Here is a 26,286-nt window from a genome sequence, read left to right as displayed (position 1 = left end):
AACTCAACCCATGTACCGAAATCTTCATCTGCCCATTTTACCAACACCCATCACCATCCCCCCCAATACTCCTCGCACTCTGCCATCCACAGGCACATCAACTAAAGATGCCAAATCTAGTAGACTGCTGATGTCCCCACCACCATGGAAGACTGGATGCGACTTAAAGTCGATGATCCTTCCTACTCCTTGAGCATTATCCCTTTCCCTTCAATTCTCTATTGACTCCCCTGGTTGTGTATTAAGTTGCCCCCCCCCCTCCACTGCCAATAGTTATCTGGTCGACATGGATGGGTTGGACCGAAGGATCTGTTTCCATGCTGTACATCTCTATGACTCTATGACTCTCCATCACCGCATTCTGCCTCCAATCCCCAAGACAATGTTCCTCAGTTTTCCTCCTGCAGCAGTAGCCTCTAATAACTTCCCAGCAATCCTTGAGTCTGGACCCCCAAGACTGAGTGTTGACTGTCTACTTGAATGGCTTTAGCTGGATGGCCCCGAATGATGAGTGAGCAGGACTCTGACAGATCTCTGCACGGTTCCCATGGCTCTGTACCCACTACCCCCCAGACTAGTTCCACTGGATCCACAGGGCTGACCATGGCCCTCTCCTCTGACTGGAGAAGTACAGACCCTGTGACGCTGGCCACCCTGAATGGCTGACTAACCGTCCCGAAACCTCTGGACTGATATCGGACTGACTGTGCTGGAGCCCACTGGCTGAAGGATGTCCCCATGGACCGAACTAAGGACCACCCCCTGCAAACACTGAGGCATGGCCAATTGCTTGAAACATGGACGTGCTGGTAGAAGGCGCAGGTGTCTAGCATGATGCCAGCCTGTAACATGTCCACCCCCTTGACTGATGACTGCTGAAAGTGTTGAGAGTGTGTTGCTGGAAAAGCACAGCAGGTCAGGCAGCATCTGAGGAGCAGGAAAATCATGTTTCGGGTCGGAGCCCTTCATCAGGAATGAGTTGTTTGGCTTTGTACCTGGCACTAAAAGTAAGGCAGAATGAAAGTGCTGTGGGTATTGCAGCTCTGGATAAGGGGACATGGCAGTGAGTGATGCTGTGCATCTGGAAATAGGCACAAAACAAGTGAATGTGAAGAAAGGAAGCAATCAGCCCTGCTCTGATCTGTGAGTTGGGTGCCCGGTTCCATGGGCAAAGTGTCTTGGCAGCAGAATTCAAGTGATTGGCCATGATTGAATGGCAAAGCAGACTCAATGGGCTGAATGGCCTAATTTCTGCCCCTATGTCTTACGGTCTTATGCGCTCATGCATGGTGGTGAATGCCCTTTATCCTGTTTCTCATTCATTCCTAGTCTACTGTTCCAATAAAAGCTCATCCACCACAGCCAGCCATAAGGTGGCTGTTGGCCAACAAGGACTGGCTTCTCTACATAAAAATCAAAAGAACAGCGGACGCTGGAAATCAGAAACAAAAACCGAAATTGCTGGGAAAGCTCAGCAGGTCTGGCAGCATCCGTGGAGATACCTGAAACATTAACTCTGATTTCTCTGCACAGATGCTGGGCGGACCTGCTGAGCTTTTCCAGCAGTTTCTGTTTTTTTGTTTCTGGCCCCTCTACAGTTGGTCTATGATTCACCTCCACAACCCAAAGGCTTGTGGTCAGTTGACTTTAACAAGAGCCTTGATGCCTGGGGGAACCATCTCTATGAAAATGTCCAGGCTGCTGAATGCAAGGTTTGTGCACTCTGAAACTGTACTCACTGGGGCAGAATCCCAAGTTATGGAGCAATTATGTTGGCAGTAGGTCATAGAGTCCCACAGCATTTTGCCCAAGGCCCTTTGGCCCAAACTGGTCCATGCCAACCAAAATGTCCATCTGCACTAATCCCATTTCCCTGTGTTTGGCCCATATCCTACTGCTCCTTTCCTATCCATGTATTTGTCCAAATGCCTTTTAAATGTTGTTTGATGATTCCTGATGAAGGGTTAATGCCCAAAACATCTATTCTCCTGCTCTTCGGATACTGCCTGACCTGCTGCGCTTTTCCAGCACCACACTCTCGACATGTATTAAACTGATGTTGTTCCTGAGATTGCATATTGCTGGAACGCTAATTGTGTGCAAACCCCCACCTTCTTGACCTGAAGAATGCCCTGTTTGATGTGAAGGACACTGATGGCTACTTGGGGATCATGCATGGCTCATCATCATCACTGAATCACAGAATGGTTCACTTCCAGGAGGCCACTTGGCCCATCTTGCCTGCACTGGTTCTCTGGATGAGCAACCCACCTAATTCAACTTCTTCACCTTCCACCCCTTAAGCTGGCATGTTCTGCCTTGCAAGATGATAATCCAGTTCCCATTCAAATGCCTCAATTTAAGCTGCCTGGTAGCACATTCCAGATCCAAATCATTCATTGCGTGAAGAAGTTTCTCCTCATGTCTCCAATCACCCCTGCAGTTATATATATTGCACATGAGTTCAGACCAGGGAGGTGAGAAACAAATGGATGTTCCTCCTGGACAGAGCAGGCAAAAGCTGAGGAGGGAATGTCCCATACTTTCTGCTATACACTGCTTGCAGTGAGCATATAGAACTGCTGGATTTTCAAAGGCAAGTAACAAAATGATTCTTTCTTGCACGTAGCCTCAGATCTGAGGAAAATACAGTGTCCTTGATTGCGATGAGTTAAAAAAGTAGTTCATAATTAAAGAGGTTTGTTTGCTCCATCTGGAAGGAAGCGGTCAGGATAGGGCGTAATACTGGAGATTTCCTATAATTATAACCTCTTTCTGTTTTACAACATTCAGGGAGAATGAAAGCAGTGTTTTTGACACATTTGTTCTCATGAAATAATATCTGTCCCAAAAATATCCCCTCCAGCATCTTTCCATGAAGTATGTGAGAGTTAGTTCAACCACAAGGAATGGTGACAACTTGCTTCAGATAAGGGGACCCATCCTTTTCTGTGTTAATCTTTTCCTTACCCGCCTCTCTTCACTTTAGCTCTCTCAATCACTGCAAATAAAAGGATCCAGGCATTGAATTTTCCCTTCCAGGTTTCTAGGTTCCATTCTGATTTGAAATGCTGATGCTAATTTTCTTAATTAAGTCTCAATAAGACACTTTATGTAAACATATTAAGTATAGATTAAAACAGTATATTATATATATAGACATAACATCGAAAGTGTATAATTTAAAGATTAAATAGTGAGTTGCCAATGATAATTACACCTTAAGGTATTCGGCCTGAATTCCTGCCTCTCTCCTTGCTTTCTTGCCTTCATTACATGATGGCTAAATCTGTTGTTGACCCCCAAGGAGGTTGGATAAATAATCGAGAGGAAGTATAGAGAAGTTAAGTGAGCAGGCAAAAAACTGGTGAATGGACTCTGAAATAGAAATACCTGTACTTGTCCATTTTGCCAGGTTTGACAGTCGACAACTTTGGGCCTTAAAGGAAGTAGCAGCAGAGATAGTAGATGCATTAGTCATAATACAGTATTCCAAAATTCCTTCGGTTCTGGAAAAGTTCCACTGGATTGGAAAAATGCTAATGTAATACCCTTACTAAAAAATAAGAAAGGGAGGCAGAAATTAGGAAATTATAAATCAGTTAGTTTAATACCTGTCATTGGGAAATTGTTGGAATCTGTTATTAAAGAATTAGTAATGGGACATTTAGAAAGTCAAAACACAATCTATCAGAGTCAGCATGGTTTTATGAAAGGTAGATCATGCTTGTCCAAATATAATGTATTTGGGGTAGCACGGTGGCTCAATGGTTAGCACTGCTGCCTCACAGCACCAGGATCCGAGGTTTGATTCCAACGTCGGGTGACTGTCTGTGTGGAGTTTGCACATTGTCTGCGTGGGTTTCCTCCCACAGTCCAAAGATGAAAAGGTCAGGTGAATTGGCCATGTGTTAGGTGTACTAGTCAGAGGGAAATGGGTCTGGGTGGGTTACTCTTCGGAGAGTTGGTGTGGACTGGTTGGCCCGACCGGCCTGTTTCCACACTAAAAGGAATCTAATCTAATTCGCATTATTGTCACATGTACTCACAAGTCACCACTCATGGCGCCGTAGATCAGAGAGTCATTCTGGAGTTCTTCAAAGATGTAACAAATGGCTAATGGGAGTCCAAACATATAGTATATCTGGGCGTGCAGAAGGCACTTGATAAGGTGTCACGAAAAAATTCAATAAACAATGTAAGATCACATGAGGTTAGGTGTAGTTTATTAACTTTGATAGAAGATTGATTAACCAACAGAAAGCTGAGAGTCAGGATGAATGGGTCTCTTTCTGGTTGGCAATGTATAACTAGTGTGGTGCCACAGAATTTGGTCTTCAGTCCCCAATTCAGTTTGGTTAGAAGACTAAAAGTCAACTTATTATCTCAATGGAGAGAAACTTCCAAATTACCCTGGTGCAAAGAAACCTGGTTGGCCTTGTGCATGCATGCAGAAAACTAGTACACAGGTAGAGCTTGCAATAAGGAGGTGAAATGGAGTTTTGAAATTTATTGCTAAAGGAATGTAGTATGCAAGTGGGGAAGTGTTGCTGCAACTGTACAAGGTGTTGGTGAGACTATAACTGGAGCATTGTGCACGGTTTTGGTCCGCTTACTTGAAGAAAGATGAAATTGCATTGGAGACCATTCAGAGAAGGTTCACAAGATTAATTCCAGAGATGAAAGGCTTGTTTTATGAAGAGAGATTGAGCAATACAGGCCTACACTTGCTAGAGTTTAGAAAGTTGAGAGGAGATCTAATTGAGGCAATAAAGGGGATTGACAAAGTAGATGCAGAGAGGATATTTCACCTTACGGGTAAATCGAGAATTAAGCAAAGGTAAGCAAAAACAGAAAATGCTGGAGAAACTCAGCAGGACTGGCAGCATCTGTGGAGAGAAATTAGAGTTACCGTTTTGGGTCCAGTGACCCTTCTTCAGAACTGAAGCGATGAGGAAGAATTGCTTCTCTCCAAGAGTCATGAATTTGTGGAATTTATTACCCAAGAGTGCAGTGGGAGCCAGGACACTGAAGAAATTTAAGGAGGAAATAGATAGATTTTTAATTAGTAATGTGCTAAGGGGTCGTGGGGAGCAGCCAGGAAAGTGGAGTTGAGGCCTAGATGAGATCGGTCATGATCATATTAAATGGCAGTGCAGGCTCAAGTGGTTGAGTTACCTACCCCTGCTCCTAGTTCGTTTGCTTTTATTTGAATGGCGAGAGATTGGAGAATTCTGAGGTGGAGAGAGGGTGTTCCGGACATAAACACAACAGGTTAGCTGCAGCTACAGCAAGTGATATAGAAAGGAAATTGAATGTTGTCGGTAATTGCAGGGGAATGGAATATTAAAGTAGCGATGTTTTGCTACAGTTGTATAAAGCACTGTAAGCCCACAGCTGCAGTGGTATGTCCAATTTTGTTTTCCTTATTTAAGAAAGGATGTTAACACATTAGAATCAGTTCAGTAAATATTCTCTCTGATACCTGGGATGGGGTAATTATCTTAATAAGCAACAGCACTTTACTAATAGCTGGTGGCTATCCCTGTGAGCCAGACTGCAAACTTTCTTTGGATGTAACCCTGGAAGTTTGATCACATGACTTTGCCATCAGTAACACATTCAAACAACCCAATCCACTAGTCCTGTGCTATTTCCTGTGCTAGGTAGTGCACTGGAAGCCTACATGATCAAATAGAGTGGGGTCCATGGACTCAGTATCAGTGGTTAAATGTGACTTTGTGACAAACAGCATTGTACCATTCAGTAAATAGCTCATCCTATTCATAGCGGGAGAGGGAGAGGGAGGGCGTCAATCTGATCATATAAAACTCCTGTATTGGAGAAGGAAGTTAATGTTAGCTTCCTTACTTTCATTTGGCTTCTGTTTTCCTGAGTGGCAGAAAGATAAGTACAGGCAAGGCTGGCAGGTTTGTCCTCAGTGTGTTCCATTTCCTCAGCTGAAGGCTGATGTGAGGAGGAAAAGTGAGTCAGATGGGAGATAGGAAAGAATCTAAACAGGAAAGTGGACGAGTGCCAAGTCCAGATTCTTTAAGTTGCTGAGCTACGGACATGTCGCTCGGACCACACTCTAGAGCTGGGGATAGCCTATCCTGTACTCTATTCCTAGCCCTCTATCACTGCACAGAAGCAATGGAATGTTCACACTGAAAGGAAATTGATGCTGAAAAGGAAATTGAACCTGCTTTTGGCACAGGTGAAATGGTTTTGTGAGCAGTGTTACACTTTAGGCAAGAATCGCTCAAAGGCAAAATCTCCATTGAAGCCTGATTGAAAAGTTGGAAAGGACATCTCCCAGAAGTTCACAGCTTCAAGCCTTGGGGAGCGATGCAGAGGACTGAAACCTCGCAGCTATTTGGAAGTGATAGAGGAAAATATAACCGCAAGGCAATTGAACATTTACTGTCCAGATTTATTCAGCAACAAGTATTTGGGAAGTTGCACCAACATTACTGGAGATCTGAACAACTAGCCCATGCTGGTCTGAATGGATTTTTGAACACTTCAAGCTCCCTGTGTTAGTTAATCTCACTGAACTTGTTCATATGCGTCTCTCTTACATGTAGGCAATAAGAATAGCTGTACCCGGACACTTTGCCCAATGTTTCTGATTTGGTTGGGATTTGATGATATGGTAAACTAACACCAATCTACCTTTTGTCTTTAATGCATGGCTTCGGGTTGAGCTGGGCTTTGGATTCTTCTCTCTCTTTTAACAGTCAGAGCCCTGTATTAAATAAGCAACCATAGCCCAGCAGCTAAGATCACACAATGATCCTAAATGTCAGAGCGACAGGCCCAAGATGTCATCAAACTTCCATAACGTGGATCGAATCAAGTTGATTTTGTTTCTCCAAAATATCCATTTCATACTCATCAGGCAACTCTCAAACACCATGGAGCTGGGAAGCCCAACAGTGAGAGAGGAAGTTTGTGGAGTGCTTAGGGAGAAATTCAGCTAGATTCCACTAGAAGCAGAACAACTGCACATTCTGGTAAAGCGTAGGTCTAAATCTTACAGGAAATCAGAATCACTTTTGGCAAAATTCATAGAGGCTTTCTCTCCTAGCAGGTTTTCCCATGCTATCACTCTAACTCACCCCTTACCTATGCACCACATCTGATGGTGCTCCACCTGTCCTTTTCCTCACGTGCCATTGACATAAGTACTTGCCACTGCTGGGGCATCCTGGGATTTCTGCACTTACACCAAATTTAAAAGTCAATTGATGGCCCAATCAAACACTGTCAAACACTGCAATCCCCAGCACCAACTGTAAAGTGACAAGGATCGAGGGACCTTGAGTTCCTTCCAGTTGCCCATTCCTCATGAGGATTCAGGAAGGTGTTAGTAACCATCCAGCCATTGGAGTCACCACATATAGCACCCTGCAGAAGTCTACTCCAGGGACATTCCAGAGGTGACCAGCACTTCCACCTCTAGCCTACCTGCACCAGCATTCCCGCTAGTTATGTTTTCTTTGGTCCGTAACCTTAGACTAGAAGTCAATTCTGTAAACCAATTACCGTGCACTAACCCATGTCATGGAGCTTGGGAGAAACATTGCCTGCCATCCTGTGGGAGTTTAAGCTGAGGGATGTGCCCCAGTCTCTGGGCAGGACACACTCAGCATATGTCTGGGCCCTCTAGATACAAACACCACAATTCCAAGGCCTACTATATGGCAGGCTCCCTCCACCTCAACTGCAGACCTAACGACTGCACTGAGCTGAAGTGGGAGGGAAGGGAAGAAGACATCTTTCAAGGAGAACATAGATGGCACAGTGACATTTCAATGTAAGAACATCTTACGTTTCTAAATATATGTTCATTTTTCCTCACCAGCTATGTGAGCGAATGTCTGTCTAACTGCAACAAGAAGACTGGAAGTACAGTGCCTAGCCATCCTTTGCACTGTATGGTGTTTTAGGGTCTAAGTTGTGTACAGAGCAGCTCCTGCTTCATGTGCAGGCTGTGGGAACTGGAAAGGTGACTGCTACAAATAAGGGGAATGTTTCCAGGTGATGATATATTGTTTGTTCACTGCAGCCATAAATGGAATGGATTCTTAATGTTTCACGTGGTCAAGAGTACTTTAGGCCTGGATTTGCCATCCATACAGCACATTAATACACCACATGTCATGCTTCTGTACTGTCTGTGTCATGCTGTTGCCCTTTACAGGGTCTCACCTCACCTTCAAAATAAAGCCCTTCCTTCAGGAAATGAACCACATACCCCAACCTCTCTGGGTAAGGCCCACTGCTGTTTTCAGTTCCATTGTACACATTTACAGTACAAATGGAAAGAAATGGTGGTCTCTCCTCACACAGCGAGTCTCAGGTTCAGTCTCTTACGAGATCCATGGAGGGGGGTGTCTATGCAGTCACTACCTGTGGAGTGTGCCCTGAGAAGTTGTTCATTACAGAGATGAACAGTCTGGAGGGAGTCTCCAGGTAACCCCTCTGATTTGACTTTCATGTAGGGAGTTGTAGCTGTCTCGTTTCAATCTGGCAGTTTGGATAATGGGAAAATGAAATAAGATTATTTAATAAGGAGACTGTTAATTAATCTGTGCGCAGATAAAATTGCCACCCAGATTGATAGGGTTGTTAAAAAGGCATACGGCGTGTTAGCTTTTATTGGTAGAGGGATTGAGTTTCAGAGCCATGAGGTCATGTTGCAGCTGTACAAAACACTGGTGTGGCTGCACTTGGAATATTGCATACAGTTCTGGTCACTGCATTATAGGAAGGATGTGGAAGCTTTGGAAAGGGTTCAGCGGAGATTTACTTGGAATGGAGGGGAGGTCTTATGAGGAAAGGCTGATGGACTAGAGTTTGCTTTCATTAGAAAGAGGAGGATTGATAGGTGAATTAATTGAGATATATAAGATAATCAGAGGGTTGGATAGGACGGACAGTGACAGCTTTTTTCTTTGGATGGTGATAGATAGCTAGCATGAGGGGGCATAGCTTTGAATTGAGGGGTGATAGATATAGGACAGATGTCAGAGGTAGTTTCTTTACTCAGAGAGGAGTAGGGGCATGGAACCCCCTGCCTGCAACTTTAAGGGCACTTCAGGGTGGCATGGTGGCTCAGTGGTTAGCACTGCAGCTTCACAGTGCCAGGGACCTGGATTCGATTCTAGCCTTGGGCAACAATCTGTGTGGAATTTGCACATTCTCCCATGTCTGTGTGGGTTTCCTCCGAGTGCTCCGGTTTCCTCCCATAATCAAAAAATGATGTCCAGATCAGGTGAATTGGCCATGCTAAATTGCCCATGGTGTTCAGTACATTAGTCAGAGGGAAATGGGTCTGGGTGGGTTGCTCTTTGGAGGGTTGGTGTGGACCTGTTGGGCCGAAGGGCCTGTTTCCACACTGTAGGGAATCTAATCCCCAATCTAAATGGTTATTGGATAAAGATATGGATGAAAATGAAATTGTATAGGTTAGATGGGCTTCATATTGGTTCCACAGGTTGGCGCAACATCAAGGGCCAAAGGGCCTGTACTGCGCTGTAATGTTCTATGTTCTAATGATCATTCACACTAACAGGCTTCCCCACTCACTAGCAAATGTCATTTTGCCTTTAAAACATAGTTGGAAAATGGGACCTTCTGCTTGAGAACATTTCACATAATTTTCCCAACTTTCTTGCCAGGATTGAGAAGATTCCACACATAGTTTCCTTTATTTTCTAAATGGACTGCCTCTGCTGGTATATCTGTACAGCAACTTTAAGTGGACAACGTACACAATGTGGTTTACAATACAATATAGAGCAGTGGAGCAGAGAGAGAGGGAGCAGTACAATATTAGAAAGAGGAACCTTTGTACATTAGACAGAGGGCGCAGCACAGTGTAACACAGGAGAGAGGGAGTATCAGAGGGATCAACACAATATAGGGAAAGAGGGAGCACTGCTGTATTAGAAAGAGGAAATAGTGAGCAGTGAGGGAGAGGGGGAAGTGCAGCCTGGAGAAAGGTAGCAGTGTAACATCAGAGAAAGGGAACAGTGCAGCAGCAGGGAGACAAAGGGGGCATCACTGACAACCATGAGGAGTTGCCTGGTTTTGGGACTGTGCTCAAAATCAGAGATGATGTCACAACCTGAATAGGCACAAGGTGAATTGGTGCTAGGAGAACAAGTGAGCTGATCCAAGATGCTGGTCCAAGCTCTGAGCTGGGTGTCTGCCCCTGCACACAAAGTGTCCTTGCAATGACAGATGCTTATGTGCCTCAATGTGCAGTGTGGCTGTGCAGAAACGTACTGTAAATGGGGCATAGATATGCCATGATGGTGTGGAGGATGGATGTGGGGTGCAAGTGGCTACTGCACTGGAGTATGCCCTGAGACATTAGTGCTGGGTCGCCAAGCTGTAGATCCAGAGGAGTAAGCAGCGAGCAGGAGTTGTCTAGTTCCCACTCTGACTTCCAACTCGGAATTCTGAACACCTGTTTTCTTTCTGGTGTATGGGAGAATTAGAATCTGCACATGAAGGAGATGAGATTCAGTGTTAATGAGGATGATAGTGAGCTATCCCTGTTGATAGGAGGGCTGATGCCCGAAACGTCGATTCTCCTGTTCTAGGATGCTGCCTGACCTGCTGCGCTTTTCCAGCAACACATTTTCAGCTTTATCCCCTGTTGATAGTCATCTCGACGCTTTCCAGTGACAATCTCAGCTTGAAGTAAAGAACTTTGTTGGATATTGCGAGTTGTTGCTCTAGACTCTGTCAAAGACATTGACAATTTCTCACGTGATCCTCCCAAATTCCTCACCATTGCCCATGTCTTTCAGGACATTATAAGATTCCACCTCAAAATGATTGATGGTGGTCTGTAGAGATCTAACATAAGGACTGTTCCTACATGAATCTAGATCAAATGGCGAATGTATTGTAGCCTCTTTCACCAGGGCATCCAATTTCCCTGTTCTTTCCCACTGTTTCCATCTTAAATAAAGAGCAAATAAGGAAAAGAGACCCAAAGTACGATGAGACGAGGGATTGAGGGAATGTGGCATGGCACTGCCTGTATTTTCATATTGAAAATAAAGAGGGATGTTTGCACATTACCATTAAGATCCAACAGGGGCTTTCGGTCACAAATGATGGAGGTGGATTTTAACTTTCAATGTATCAGCTTGCCCCTATTCAAGAAATCACACAGAAAGCTTTTAACCATCTGGTGGCAAATAACTAAATTCAGAGAAGCTTTACTTTGACAAGTGGCCTTTGTGTGTAAAGGGATTAAGGGGTATGGAGAGAAGGAGGGAATGGCAAAATGACATTGCACGATCAGCCATGATCATATTGAATGGTGTTGCAGGCTTGAAGGACTGAATAGCCTACTCCTGCATTTACTTTTATGTTCCTCTGTTTCTGTGACACAAAGACCTCTTAAAATAAAAAGTTTGATCTCATAGCTTCCCTGTTTACAGGTCGAACAACAGTTTTAAAAGTAAATTAATGTCTTGGTCTTGGAAAACCATTTTTCAATTGCTGTTCAAAGCAAAATAGAATGATGCCATGAAAGATCACTTATATCTTGGTACTGGATTCTCTTTTACAAATCCACAGTGGAGCATAAAGGACACATTTGACTGGAGGGTTCAAACATGGTTTTTTTTAGCAGGACCTGAAGGAATCTGACCCAGAACTGGTTATTTGCTGAACATTGTTCATTGTCAGTAATGAAGGGAGTATCTAAAATACATATACAAACTATTAGCACTTTTTGGGAGTTTTGAACCAGAGGAAAGCATAGGTTTAGGTGTGAGTGCAGGAGGATTTAAAAATGTGAGCGTTTGGATACCAGTCAAAACTTGACTGATTAAACCAAACTTCATTTTCGCAATCTGCTTGAGGGAGACATGGTACCCATTAACGTATATGAGTCACTCATTAAACCAGTGGCAAAATTACATGTAGCATTGGTGATTTTCCCACATTTCCCTGAAATGCAGTGGAAGCAAGGGCACTGAGGAATTCAGTGGAAGCACTGGAATACATCTTCAGTATTTCCTGACCTTTCGCTTGGAGAGTGGCCATTTGCAAAGCTTCTGCTGATAGTTTACTTCCCGCTGCTCACATCAGAATAAGTGATGCTTCGGCTATCATAGATTGGATCTTGCGTAAGGAGAAATATGACCAGCGACAACAGCTCTGGACAAACTTATTGTCATAGGTCTGGTCAGAGGGAGTGGAGTAGTAGGAAGAGAAAGATAGAGAAAGAAGCAGAACACAGAGAGAAGAGCAATAGTCTTGGGGTGCTTTTCCAGTGCCACACCTTTTGACTCTGACTCACCAGCATCTGCAGTTGCCACTTTCTCCTGTGTGTGTGTGTGTGTGTGTGTGTATGTATGTGTGTGTGTATGTATGTGTGTGTGTATGTGTGTGTGTGCATGTGTGTGTGTGTATGTGTGTGTGTGTGTGTGTGTGTGTGTCAGTGTTTGTGTGTGTGTGAGAGAGAGAAAGTGTGTGCGAGAGTACATATGAGAGAGAGAGGGACAGTGAACGTGTGCATGTGCAAACTTATTTCTTCTCACATTTAGCAACAAATAAACTCACTCTTTATCAACCCAAAAAAGTTTATTTAAATAGTTCCTTTTAAAACATAAGGGAATGGGTCCAAGAAAAATAATTTTTTCTGTGACCAAATGCGGGTAGGTGTGAAATGAAGAAGGGAAGTCAGTTTGTGTTTTTACACCTGGGACTGACACCAGTCCCCACCTACCCTACTGGCTTCCAGTTGTCCCTCTCTTTCCATCCATCAGTGAGCAAGTTAACAGGTGACACTCTGAATTGACCACCAAAAACGGGCAAACTGGCAAAGTCAGGGATATGTGTCAAGAGTAGATTGTTGGAAAATGTTGGGTTCAATTTTCAGAGTGGCAATTGTGAAGAAGAGGGAGAGAGAGAGAGGTAGAATGGGGCTGATGTTGAGATCTTAATTATATTTACACTGAACCTACAACCTACAGCATGAGGCATGGGTATTCTCGTACAGAAAGGACCTATTTCATCTGTATGTATAGGTCAGCAGAAGGGAGCATGATGGATGAGTATAGCAGCTACCATATAATTGATACGTGGTCTCTTTAATTTATTTTAACTACGTTGATCGGTCTTCTTCAGCTTTTAATAATTATAATGCTGCAGTGAAATGTATGGTGTTGCTGCATATTACAGAACAAAGCTTCAGGATCAGGGTTTAACGATTGTGAATTAAGAGCGGCCGTCATCTTTCATCACATTCTTGGCATGCTATGTGATCAGCTCAGATATCAGCATATTAAATCCATTCATTTGTCAGCATTCTCCAACATTATAGCAACAGTGACGTCAGAATAAATTGTGTAAAGCAAGAAAATGATGTGATTGGAGGCTATAGAAATGCAGCTCTATCCTTCAGGCAAAATTTCAACCCTTCCTGATTCATCTGCAAAAGCCTAAATGGTTTTGTTTTCGGAACAGAAAGGAATATAAAAATGAAACAACTGATAAGTCTTATCTGAGTGAGACCTTAGCTCTGATCATCTTCTGCCTCACGATTAGATTTTGAGAATGTTGTCGCCTCACTCTTGGTTATGTTTGATCTGTTCCCCACCCACTCCGAAGGTGATGCTGATGTAAATGTATTGTTGAAATAGCATGAGGAGAATAGCTTGGGAAATAGGTCATGGGTGGGGTGTAACAATAGATTTTTATTTCCAGTTGAGGTGAAATGACGGTTGAAGTAAGGTGTGAGTTCAAACAACATGATAAAATAACAAGGTGATATCTGTGTACGGAGGGAGTCAAGCAAAGGATATATCACTATTTGCTTTCCATTTTGTCTTTATTTGACATTTCAGTTAATTGTGTTTATATATTGCCCTTTAGTTGCTTGGTTGTTTTTGAGGAAGCTCCCACTGAAGGCACTGACTGAAGGGTAACCTGAAAGGCACCATTTGTGTTATGAAGGGATTTGATAGGATTTGATACAGTGCTGTGGGTAAAACCAAAATGGAGGTGGAGATGTGACAGGGAGTGGGGTGGTGGTCATCATTACCACTAATGCCTCCAATAGGGAATTCCGGAGAAACCAGAGACTGACGAAATTTAAAAAGAATGCACGCATATGCTGGAAATTAGAAATAAAAGCAGAAAATGCGAGAGAAACTCAGCGGGTCCAGCAGCATTTGTGAAATGACAGAATTACTGTTTTGAGTCTTCTATGACTCTCCTTTAGAAGTGGGGTGGTGAGAATGAGGAATTTGGCACCATATACAATATGGATAGGAAGAGTGATAGAAAGGATAGACCAGATCTAAAAGTTGAAGTTCTAAATTGGAGAAAGGACAATTTTGACGGTATTAGGTAAGAACTTTTAAAAGCTGATTGGAGGCAGATGTTCACAGGTAAAGAGACGGTTGGAAAATGGGAAGCCTTCAGAAATGAGATAACAAGAATCCAGAGAAAGTATATTCCTGTCAGGGTGAAAGAGAAGACTGGTAGGTATAGGGAATGCTAGATGACTAAAGAAATTGAGGGTTTGGTTAAGAAAAAGAAGGTAGGATATGTCAGGTATAGACAGGAGAGATCGAGTGAATCCTTAGAAGAGTATAAAGGCAGTAGGAGTATACTTAAGAGGGAAATCAGGAGGGCAAAACGGGGACATGAGATAGCTTTGGCAAATAGAATTAAGGAGAATCCAAAGGGTTTTTACAAATACATTAAGGACAAAAGGGTAACTAGGGAGAGAATAGGGCCCCTCAAAGATCAACAAGGTGGCCTTTACGTGGAACCACAGAAAATGGGGGAGATACAAAATGAATATTTTGCATCAGTATTTACTGTGGAAAAGGATATGGAAGATATAGACTGTAGGGTGGCATCTTGCAAAATGTTCAGATTACAGAGGAGGAAGTGATGGATGTCTCAAAATGGTTAAAGGTGAATAAATCCCCAGGACCTGATCAAGTGTACCCGAGAACACTGTGGGAAGCTAGAGGAGTGGTTGCTGGGCCTCTTGCTGAGATATTTGTATCATCGATAGTCACAGATGAGGTGCCGGAAGACTGGAGATTGGCAAACGTGTTGCCACTGTTTAAGAAGGGCAGTAAAGACAAGCCAGGGAATTATAGACCAGTGAACCTGATGTCGGTGGTGGGCAAGTTGTTGGAGGGAATCCTGAGGGACAGGATGTACATGTATTTGGAAAGACAAGGACTGATTAGGGATAGTCAACATGGCTTTGTGCGTGGGAAATCATGTCTCACAAACTTGATTGAGTTTTTTTGAAGAAGCAACAAAGAAGATTGATTAGGGTAGAGCAGTAGGTGTGATCTACATGGACTTCAGTAAAGCATTCGACAAGGTTCCCCATGGGAGACTGAATAGCAAGGTTAGATCTCATGGAATACAAGGAGAACAAGCCATTTGGATACAGAACTGGCTCAAAGGTAGAAGACAGAGTGTGGTGGTGGAGGGTTGTTTTTCAGACTGGAGGCCTGTGACCAGTGGAGTGCCACAAGGATCAATGCTGGGCCCTCTATTTTTTGTCATTTATATAAATGATTTGGATGCGAGCATAAGAGGTATAGTTAGTAAGTTTGTAGGTGACACTAAAATTGGAGGTGTAGTGGACAGCAAAGAGGGTTACATCAGATTATGGCAGGATCTGGACCAGATGGGCCAATGGGCTGAGAAGTGGCAGATGGAGTTTAATTCAGATAAATGCGAGGTGATGCATTTTGGGAAAGCAAATCTTAGCAGGACTTATACACTTAATGGTAAGGTCCTAGGGAGTGTTGCTGAACAAAGAGACCTTGGGGTGCAGGTTCATAGCTCCTTGAAAGTGGAGTCACAGGTAGATAGGATAGTGAAGAAGGTATTTGGTATGTTTTCCTTTATTGGTCAGAGTATTGAGTACAGGAGTTGGGAGGTCATGCTGCGGCTGTACAGGACATTGGTTCGGCCACTGCTGGAATACTGTGTGCAATTCTGGTCTCCTTCCTATCAGAAAGATGTTGTGAAACTTGAAAGAGTTCAGAAAAGATTTACAAGGATGTTGCCAGGGTTGGAGGATCTGAGCTACAGGGGGAGGCTGAACAGGCTGGGGCTGTTTTCCCTGGAGCGTCAGAGGTTGAGGGGTGACCCTATAGAGGTTTACAAAATCATGAGGGGCATGGATAGGATAAATAGACAAAGTCTTTTCCCTGGGGTTGGGGAGTCCAGCACTAGAGGGCATAGGTGTCGGGTGAGAGAGGAAAGATATAAAAGAGATAAGGGGCAACTTTTTCATGCAGAGGGTGGTACGTGTATGGAATGAGCTGCCAGGGGAAGTGGTGGAGGCTGGTACAATTGCAACATTTAAAAGGCATCTGGATGGGTATATGAATAGGAAGGGTTTGGAGGGATATGAGCCAGGTACTGGCAGGTGGGACTAGATTGGGTTGGGATATCTGGTTGGCATGGACGGGTTGGACCGAAGGATCTGTTTCCATGCTGTACGTTTCTATGATTCTATGACTCTATGATAAAAACACAAAGACTTTTCCCTAGAGTGGGGGAGTCTAGAACTAGAGAGCATAGGTTTAGGGTGAGAGGGGAAAGGTATAAAAGGGATCTGAGGGGCAACATTTTCATGCAGAGGGTGGTGCGTATATGGAATGAGCTGCCAGAGGAAGTGGTGGAGGCTGGCACAATTACAGCATTTAAAAGAGATCTGGATGGATATGTGAATAGGAAGGATTTAGAGAGATATGGGCCACGTGCTGGCAAATGGGACTAGATTAGGTTAGGGCATCTGGTTGGTATGGACGAGTTGGACCGGAGGGTCTGTTTCCGTGCTGTATGTCTCTGTGACAGTGTGACTCAACAGTCGAGGTAAATGGGATGGATATTTTAAGAAGAAAAATCATGACTTTTGTTTGTAAGGCTATATTCTCTATTTCCTCTGTTAAATCTCCATATAAAGGTAAACATTGCTGAACTGTTAAGATGGCTGCTTTAATGACATGATTGGAACTTTCTACAAGCCAAACCTCTTTCACCCCTGGAGACCTGGCCTGCTATTTATTGTGACTATAAGCTGCCTAGAGATTTCCCTATTCCCATTAAGATCATGCTGCAAAGGGAATGTAAATTATTATTGTCCAATATCAAAATGGCTGTGGATTTCCAATTAACCACTTATTTGGACTATTGACATCCCTACACTTCATAATGGCCATTTTGATGAGGGTGATAAAAGTTCCTCAATTCTTTGGACTGTTTAGCAGAAACCACCCTGTTACATGATTGAAACTGGGCTGTTTGAATCTTCTTCAAATATGTAGTTTTAATTTCTGACTTTAGTGGTTGTTTAACTAGCAGCGCAGATTCAGACTTTCATAACTAGAAGGCCTGCTTTCCATCCCTCTCTCTCTCTCTTTGCCTCTCATACTGGGCTCATTCTCCGAGTACAGGAAATAGCCTCCCATCTTCAACTACATTCCGTCTGTATCCCAGCTTCTACAAAAAGATCAGCCAATTACTTCATATTGGACTCCATGTCCCAGAAACCAACGTCAAAATCTTTGATTTTTAAGAAATTCATCATTTGTAACATCTTCCCTTCCTTTCCTCTTCTATCTTGAGTGCATGTGAATATGAATGAAGTAACACAGTCATCTCCCCACCATTTTGAAGGCTTTGTTAATAAAACCTACCCTTGTTTCAAGCTGAAGGGATTTATGCAGTGGTTTTATTTTGAAGGTTGAGATTAAGTTAACCAAGTAGACATTGAACACCTTCCATTAGGGAAAACATTGTATCAAACAATGCATCATCGTTAGCAGGCTCAAATGGAGAAAAGGAATCATAACTAAACTTTATGGACCCTTTGTCTATGACACTAGAAAAGCATAAGAAGGATTCAGAAAAGATGGTGAGTTGAAGAGGGTTAGGAGGAGGCTTTCTGGAGCAGAAACACTAATGTCAACCATTTGGGCTAAAGGGCCTGCTCTGTGCTGTAGATTCAATCTAATACTATGGTTTAAAAATAGATGTTCTTCCTAAAGCTATAAATATTCAACCCATTGCTTCACAATCTTAGGCTTGTTCCTGGCAGGCTACAGGTGAGGCAATGTCCAAGCAGAAACAATGGTGGGACTGAGTTGAAAAATGTGGCACTAGAAAAGCACAGCTAGTCAGGCAGTATTCAAGGAGCAGGAGAGTTGATGTTTCGGGCATAAGCCTTCATCAGGAATGTGGAGGTGGAAGGGGGCTGAGAGATAAACAAGAGGGTGGGGGTGGGGCTGGGGGGGAAGGTTGCTGGGAAAGCAATAGGTGGATGCAGGTGGTGGCTGATGGTGACAAGTCAGTGGGGAGGGTGGTGCAGATAGGTAGGAAGGAAGATGAGCAGGTAGGACAGTTCAAGAGGACAGTGCTGAGTTGGAAGGTTGGATCTGGGATGAGGTGGGGGATGAGGAGAGATTTGGAAACTGGTGAAATTAATGTTGATGCCATGTGGTTGGAGGGTCGCAAGGAGGAAGATGAGGTGTTCTTTCTCCAGGCATCGGGTGGTTTGGATTTGGTAGTGGAGGAGGCCCAGGACTTGTATGTCCTTGGTGGAGTGGGAGGAGGAGTTGAAGTGGTCAGCCACAGGGCGGTGGGTTTGTTTGGTGTGTGCATTCCAGAGAGGTTCCCTGAAAAGAGAATGGGAGGTTGCTTCACCTCATTTATTTGGTTCTTGCAGCGGGACTGACATGGACCTTACATCTCCAGGACTCACATTCAAATTCAACCAAAGCCCTTCTGTCAGATCACTGTAAAGATCCTACTTGGAAATGAATTGAAACTTAATGGTATTCTGATAAAAGAACAAAGTGAGGGGAAGAGTTAAAGAATCATTCAGGTTTCTTTACTGCTCTGAAGCACCATCTTTCTCACTCAGGCATGTTTTATCTTTTCCTGGCATAATGCCATCAATAGGTGCAGGATTTATCAGATGAGGAGGTGCAGGTGTCCCTGCTCCAGAACCTGAAAGGTCAGCAGGGACTGATGTAGACTACCCAGTAGCCATTTAATATTCAGCTGATGAGATTGGCCGAGAGTTATATCCCCATTACCAGATGGGGAGGTAGTCCTGCCTGAAGAGAACTGACCCATCCATTGGATGTCGAGACGACCAGGAACACCTAGGTTTGAGTGGTGCCCACTGCTGGCATTACTGTCAGTGCCTGAAAAGGTGGAAGTGGCAAAGGCTGAAGTGAAGGTATTTTTGAGTCCTGGCTGATCATATTGGTGATGGTGGCGATGTTTGGGGTGTTGTAAGAGTGCAGGTTGTGAGAAGCCAGGAGGTCAGTGTTAAAGGGTTAATGTAGGGGTGGTGGGATGGGGAGGTACAATGTTATAAGGGTGGGCAGTGAGGGTGCCTCTGATGGATCTAAGTTACCCTAAATGCAGTCCCTCCAGGCTGCATGCCCACATAAGCCTTCCATTGCTGTAAATAAAATAGCAGCGGTTTGGGATAAGGGGTTACTGATTGGTCACTTGAGGGTTTTAATAGGATTGGGATAAAATGCAATACTGTGCCAATGTCCCTCCTGGCTTGCCATAGTCATGTGACTGCTACCCTGCGATATTCACTGAGGGCATCCTTCTTGCAGCCAGTTTTCAAAATTGTCCAGACTAGACTTTTACCTTCAGAACGCTACAGCCAATGGTGGCTCAGCAATCTAAGCCCCCTTGGTAAAACCAGGACAGGATGGGGAAGAGGATATCAGCTCTGGCAACGCCCATGGAATGACCATTATATGTGAGCATGTGCCTTTTACATTTCATGCAACAGCAAAGCCTGCCCACCCTCAATTCTGTGCCCCTATTCTGAACTCCCCCACCAAACCCAACTGCAACTACAACCTCCCACTCCAATGCATACTACCCCATTGTCCCCATCAGTACATTCCCAATGTGTGCCTTCAGCTCCATTGACCCCAAGTCCCTATCCCCGATGGCTCTACCTACACCCATCCCAACCAAGAGCTTTGCCACAGACTCCTATTGTACCACACACCCACACAAGCCAGCTCTGTTAGCTCCTAGACCTTAAAAAACTAGCAAAGAATATAAACACAGATAGCAAAAGTTTATATAAATATATAAAGCGAAAAAGAGTGGTTAAAGTAAATGTTGGTCCTTTAGAGGATGAGAAGGGGCATTTAGTTATGGGATATGATGAAATGGTTGAGGCATTGAATAGGTGTTTTGTGTTGGTCTTCACAGTGGAGGACACTTAAACATGCCAATAATTGTCAAAGAGATAAAGGTAGGTGAGGACTTGGAAACAATCATTATTATGGAGGAGGTAGTGTTGGGCAAGCTAATGGAGCTAAGGATAGACAAGTCTCCTGGCCCTGATGGAATGCTACCCAGGATACTGAAAGAGATGGTGGAAGAAATAGCAAATGCATTTGTGGTAATTTTCCAAAATTCGCTGTAATCTTGGGGCAGTTCCAGCAGTTTGGAAAATAGCAAATCTGATGCCACTGTTTAAAAAGGGAGGTAGACAAAAGTTGGAGAATTATAGACTGGGTTAACCTCTCTAGTGGGGAAGATGCTTGAGTCTACTTTCAAGGTAGAAATAACAAGGCATCTAGATAGAAATTGTCCAGTTGGGCAGATGCAGCATGGATTCATGAAAGGCAGGTCATGCATAGCAAATCTTTTGGAATTCTTTGAAGACATTATGGCAAGGTGGATAACAGGGACCCAGTGGATGTGGTGTACCTAGATTTCCAAAAGGCCTTCGACAAGGTGCCGCACAAGAGGCTGCTGCATAAGATAATGATGTATGGTGTTACGTGTAAAGTATTTGTATGGTTAAAGGATTGGTTGACTAACAGGAAGCAAAGAGTGGGGATAAATGTGTACTATTCTGGCTGGCAATCAATAACTAGTTATATGTCTCAGGGATCCGTGTTGGGACTGCAATTATTCACAATGTATATAGATGATTTGGAGTTGGGGACCATGTGTAGTGTGTCAAAGTTTGCAGACGACACTCAGATGAATGTTAGAGCAAAGTGTGCAGAGGACTGTGAAACTTTGCAGAGGATCATAGATACATTGAGTGATTAGGCAAAGATCTGGCAGATGGAATACAATGTGAATAAATGTGAAATCATCCATTTTGGTAGGAGTAACAGTAAAAAGGACTATTACTTGAATGGTAAAATGTTGCAGCATGCTGCTATGCGGAGGGCCCTGGGTGTCCTTTTGCATGAACATAGAAGGTTGGTCTGCAGGTACAACAAGTAATTAGGAAGGCAAATAAAATTTTGTCCTTCATTACCAAAGGGATTGAGTTTAAAAGCAGGGAGGTTATGTTGCAGCTGTATAGGGTGCTGGTGAGGCCACAAGTGGAACACTGTGTATAGTTTTGGTCTTCTTACTTGAAAAAGGAGGTACTGGCACTGGAGGGGGTGCAGAGGAGTACAGGGGGTTGGCTTATGAGGTGAGGCTGAGAAGGATTATAGGCATTGGAATTTAGAAGAATGAGGGGTGATATTAAATTATGAAGGGAATCGATAAAATAGATGTAAAATAGTAGAGAGGAAGGTGAAGCTCGGACAAGAGGGCATAGCCTCAAGATTAGGGGGAGCAGATTTAAGACTGAATTGAGAAGGAACTTCTTCACCCTGAGGGTTGTGAATCTGTGAATTCCCTGCCCAATGAAGTAGTTGATGCTACTTCAGTAAATGTTTTTAAAGCTAAAATATATATTTTTTGAAGAATGAAGGAATTAAGGGTTATGGTGAGAGGGCAGGTAGGTGGAGCTTAGGCCACGAAAAGATCAGCCATGAGCTTATTGAAGGGCCAGATGGCCTACTCCTGCTCCTAGTTCTTAAGTTCTCATGTTAACCAGCACCAACTTAGAAACTGGATCCAGTGGTGGAGATGAGAGTGATAGAGTGGGACGTTACAGGTTTAAGCTGGAAGTGCACAGCCAAGGAACAGGCACCTGCAGATTGTTAGGCTAGAGGAGTATTTTGGAAGGTGGCTGGTTGTGGCAAAAGGCAAGAAAATCAAGATGTGGTCTCGGGGGCCAGAGTAAACGAACATAGGGGGTCAGAAAATGACTCACAATTTTACATTTTTAAGGTTTCAGGAAATTAGATTCAGGAGTGTATCAGCCAGTGGGATTCAGCTTTGACCTTCCACATCTCAAGGAGAGGCAAGAGATACAGAAACATGGTGATTATTATTTTTCTGTCATGTTACGTTGTCCCTTTAAGAACTGCTGTTTCAGGTGTTGTCGAACTGGAAAAACCACTTACTTGCTCATGCTGTTTCGTCATCCATTTTTCCAAGACAGATGCAGATCAAATTCTGTTGATTTCAATTCATCCAACCAACATTGATCGGTCAGTTAGCTGCCCAGTTTCTGAATAACAATGAAAACCAACAAGAAGCATCCATTGCTGCAATTATAGATTAGGCCTTGAATCCAGGATTTATCTTGTGCCTGTTTCCTATCCAAAAACAAACTGGGTGTATCCAAATAAATTTAGGTGAATCCTGCTCATGCCAAATACTGAAATGCCTGGTTGGATCCATCATACCATCCGTGTTTTGGCACTCCTTCCCCAGAGGGTATGTTGGCTTTTATGTAGCACCTCACAAGAACCATCTCTGTGGACTCCAGACAACTGGATTACTGTGATCTCCAAATGATCAGCTCTGTCCTTATTCTGGGTGGGTGGAAGATTGAGGGCATCTTAATAATGAGTTATAGTCATCTGAGATTTCTTGGTCAAGGGCACCAGGTACACTGCCACTGACAATGGGGCTCCCATCTCCAAATTAAAACAAACCCCAAGGTGACTTTCATATGTGTAACTTGTCACTGTGAATAGTAGATGGTTTCTAAGAGGGAACTTTCTCCCATCTAGCGTCTGTCCATGTAGATTTTGGAATGTTACCAAAGTGTCAATGGTTGAAGTGGAGTAATTACACAATCTGGACTTGTCTTCTGTGGAATATAGGAAATAATGGGGTTAATTGATTCAACCCTTTAGGAATTTTAAAGGGATTGACAGGATAGATAGAGAAAAGACTTTCTGCTGGTGGGTCATAGGCACCAAGCTAAAATCACAGGCAGGCCATTCAGAACTGAAGTTAGGAAAGACCTTTTCATACAAGACAATATTAAAAATGTGGATGTGTCTCCAAGAAAGTGCAGTAGATGACAATTCCATTTACAATTTTAAACCTGTGTTCAACTGAATGATTTGAACAAAAGATGGAAAGACTACAGAGCCAAAGTAGATGGATAGCATTGGAATGCAAACTAGCCACAATCTTATTGAACAGCACAACAGGCTCAAGGAACAGTGGGTTTTTAAACCATGTCCACTTTGGAAATGTCTCCCATTTACACTCTGAAAACATCCATGTGAATCACTATGAATGAAGATACCCAGCAGCACAGTGGCTCAGTGGTTAGCACTGCTGCACCAGAGTCCCAGGTTCAATTCCAGCCTTGGGTGACTGTCTGTGTGGAGTTTACACATTCTCCCTGTGGCTGTGTGGGTTTCCTTGCATTGGCCATGCTAAATTGCCCATAGTGTTAGGTGCTTATAGTCAGAGAGAAATGGGGCTGGGTGGGTTACTCTTCGGAGGGTCAGTGTGCGCTGAAGGGCCTGTTTCTGCACTGTAGAGAATCTAATCTAAAAAATACTGTATAAAGCTTTCCTTGCCTAGATCTTACCATATTCATGTTGTTCAGTGCTGGCTCTCAAAACTTTCTTGACCTTTTGTTCTCTATGTCAAACAGGATCAGACCAGACTTTAGTTCTTCTTGGCATCAGAGACCTGGAAGGGTCCCAATTATTGAAATATAGTTTGTACCTCCAGTAACTGGAGTAGCTCGGTATTAATAAAAGAACCTGCGATGCTTCAGGTTTTCCTGAGCAGACAGAGTTTACATGCAGTAAGGCAGATTTCCAGTGAGTGCCTTTGTGAGGGTCGAAGAGGGGCAGGAGTTGGGAAAGTAAGAGCTTAAAATCTTTGATGCTGACTCTGACTCTTATGCTGACCGTAACAATTTCTTGTCTACCAAAGGCCCAGTCCTGAGGCTGCTATATTCAGGAGGTATCATCTGTACTATCTGACTACGACAAAACAAAGTGTCAACCCCATTCCCTTGAACTCTGTTGTAGGATCATTAAAATGCCTTATTAATCAATGTGGAATAGCAATTGTTGCAATTCAGGCTTGTAATATATACAATCATTGATCAATAATAATTGTTTTGAGTATTTTGAAAAAATCTACATCTCTTTTCAAAGTTCTTCATTTTGCATTCATCAGGACAATTTGTAAAAAATACCGGCGTAAAGACTTTATCTTTATGTTGTTCTTTGCAGATGCAAAGAATATGTACACACTTTCTTCAAGTCAACAATCCATTCTCAGCTTTATTTCTCTGGATATTGCTTTGGTCAATGAGAGTCAACCTGCCTAAACTAAAATGTAAAATGTAAACAGAGCTTGGCAGTTAACTGTCAATAGCCATCTAACTGGTACATTCTCCATGGTAATCAGTATTCACTTGCTAGCTAGCTAGCAGTCTACTCTCATATACCATTAAAGATTATTTTCCCTTTCATGTGAATCTACCTAATGAGTGCTCAGTGCGAGGATCCAACAAAATGTGTTCTTTTTCAGTAACATGGCAACTGTACCATTCAAGATCGGAGATGGTTACAGAGAGTGGTGAACTCGGCCTGGACAATCACAAAGGCCAACCTCCCATCTATAGAATTCATCTACCAGGCCCAATGTCAAGGAAAGGCTGCCAGCATTCTCAAAGATCTATCCCACCCTGGCAACGTATTTCTACAACCTCGATCATCGGGGAGAAGGTACAGAGGCCTGAACACATGCACCAGCCAGTTTCAAAACAGTTTCTACCCTACTGTTGTTAGAATACTGAATGGACTCACAAACTATTAACATCCTATGTTTTTGTTTTTGCCGCTGTTTACCTATTATTTACTTATGTATGCTACTTAATCATGTGATCTGCCTGTATTGCTCGCAAGACAAAGCTTTTCACTGTGCCTCGGTACATGTGACAATAAATTCAATTCAATTCAGTTCAATGCAATCCTGTACTATCAAATAATTTAGTCATTGTTTCCTTGATTTTTTTTTCATATTTGGCATCACTTTATCAATGGCTTTATTAAATGCTATTTCCGATTTCTTCATATCTTTTTGTGCCAGCTAACTGGGGACTGGAAACACAACACGTTCCCTTTGTGAGAAATAATGGACCATTGTGAAAACATCGGAGAATTAAGAAGCAGATCAAATCATTGCCACAGTGACGTTAAATCCTCGGGAGGAAATTGGAAAAATATAATACTATTTCTGGAATTTGCATTGTAGTGGAGAATAAGTGGGCATCATATGTCTGGTGAAGATAGGCACAAGGCTGTTAAAAACTCCCTTGGTTTGCAAGCAACAATCAATCTGGCACTTCCCAGCAGTCAATGTTCTGGAACTCAGGGCAAAGGAGTTGACGCCTTGGCAGAGGCTGCTGTAATTAGACATTGGTTTGTGTAAAGTAATTTATGGCAAGGGGACATCAGCTGATGAAAGGTGATCAGGCCATTAGAGATGGCCCAACCCTAAAATCAACAAGAGTACAGTGTTAACTTGTATTAATGACTTATTAATTAGAGGGTGGCAGATGTTTAGTAAAGGCAAAGAGCCATTTAGTTTAAATGAATTGAAACAATCTTGATCCTCAGAGTCATTAGTGGATCTTGTTTCGTCTACAAGCACCCCGTTCACATTGACATCCACTAACTTCTCTGTGCTTTGAATTTATCCCAAAGACATGTTCACATTGGCTGAACCATGAGTAGCCAAGATATCAATGTAACACACCGTTGAAGTTCCAGGGTGATATCTCATTCTTCACTGAACACTTTTAGTTTTAATGGCAGAAGTTTCCAGTCCAAGAGGTGGCCTGGAGAACAGAAAGAAAATTAATTAGTGGAGATTGTATTTTCACCTCTGTTCACATTAAATCCTGAATGGGAAGGCCAAAGTTGACCTTTAGTCCCTGCTAGGGGAAAGTGAGGACTGCAGATGCTGGAGATCAGAGTCAAAAAGTGTGGTGATGGAAAAGGTCAGGCAGCATCCGAGGAGCAGGAGGGTCGACACTTCAAACATGAGCTCTTCATCAGGCAAGAGGAAGACGCTGCTGTCAATTGA

At 43.2% G+C, this 26,286-nt stretch overlaps 1 long non-coding RNA gene across 2 annotated transcripts in view; it reads left to right on the top strand.

Annotated features, from left to right (window-relative positions):
- The window catches only part of LOC140481763 (uncharacterized), a 50,690-nt gene extending 25,590 nt beyond the window's left edge, over nucleotides 1-25,100 (top strand). For both annotated transcript variants that reach the window (XR_011961597.1, XR_011961596.1), the window contains one exon: nucleotides 24,727-25,100. This is a non-coding gene — a long non-coding RNA (uncharacterized lncRNA). The remainder of the gene's footprint in view (nucleotides 1-24,726) is intronic.
- The last annotated feature ends 1,186 nt before the right edge of the window (nucleotides 25,101-26,286 follow it).

The sequence above is a fragment of the Chiloscyllium punctatum genome, chromosome 10 (assembly GCF_047496795.1).
Source record: "Chiloscyllium punctatum isolate Juve2018m chromosome 10, sChiPun1.3, whole genome shotgun sequence".
NCBI lineage: Eukaryota > Metazoa > Chordata > Chondrichthyes > Orectolobiformes > Hemiscylliidae > Chiloscyllium > Chiloscyllium punctatum.
The sequence above is the reverse complement of the archived record's forward strand: the minus strand, read 5'-3'. Positions and strand labels throughout refer to the sequence as shown.